At 49.6% G+C, this 518-nt stretch overlaps 1 long non-coding RNA gene across 1 annotated transcript; it reads left to right on the forward strand.

Moving 5' to 3' along the window:
- On the forward strand, positions 1-518 carry LOC107734089 (uncharacterized). The gene is made up of 3 exons (XR_001639064.1): positions 1-82; positions 267-391; positions 462-518. It is a non-coding gene; the product is annotated as an uncharacterized LOC107734089 (long non-coding RNA).

A 518-nucleotide genomic window follows, 5' to 3' on the forward strand; every position in this document is an offset into this window, starting at 1 on the left:
CAGGTGGTGTATGACATCAGCGGTGTGGGCGGAGCCTCGGAGCAGGAGCCACCACAGACGGACGTGATCTCCATCGAGCTGGGTGAGCAGCATCATGGGAAATGTCGTTTCCCCCACTAATTCTGCTATTAAATATGATGTCAAAATAAGTTGAATTGATATTAACAGATGGGAGCGTATACCATTGACCACCATCTTCAGAGCTCACAGCAGGCTTGTCTCTAAAGGTTTGTCAGTCATTGATGTTCTCATGTGTCTCTGTTCAGACGAGTGGAGCTCTCAGATGCTGCTGGCCGACTCGTGTGTGGTCAACGAGCTGGTGTCGTCTGTCAAAGTGGAGAACGTTTCTGCTCACCACGTGCAGAACATTCAGAACCCCGATGGTTTTATGGTACATTTGTTCTGAGTTCAGGTGACTGGTGAGGCTTTAGCTGCTGCTGCTGATGATAAACTCTCCTCAGGTTTATCCTGATCTCCAGCTCACAGAGGAGGAGCAGAAGCTGCTGGATCAAGAGGGA

Source organism: Sinocyclocheilus rhinocerous, unplaced genomic scaffold (assembly GCF_001515625.1).
Source record: "Sinocyclocheilus rhinocerous isolate Xijiao unplaced genomic scaffold, SAMN03320098_v1.1 scaffold40739, whole genome shotgun sequence".
NCBI classification, from domain to species: domain Eukaryota; kingdom Metazoa; phylum Chordata; class Actinopteri; order Cypriniformes; family Cyprinidae; genus Sinocyclocheilus; species Sinocyclocheilus rhinocerous.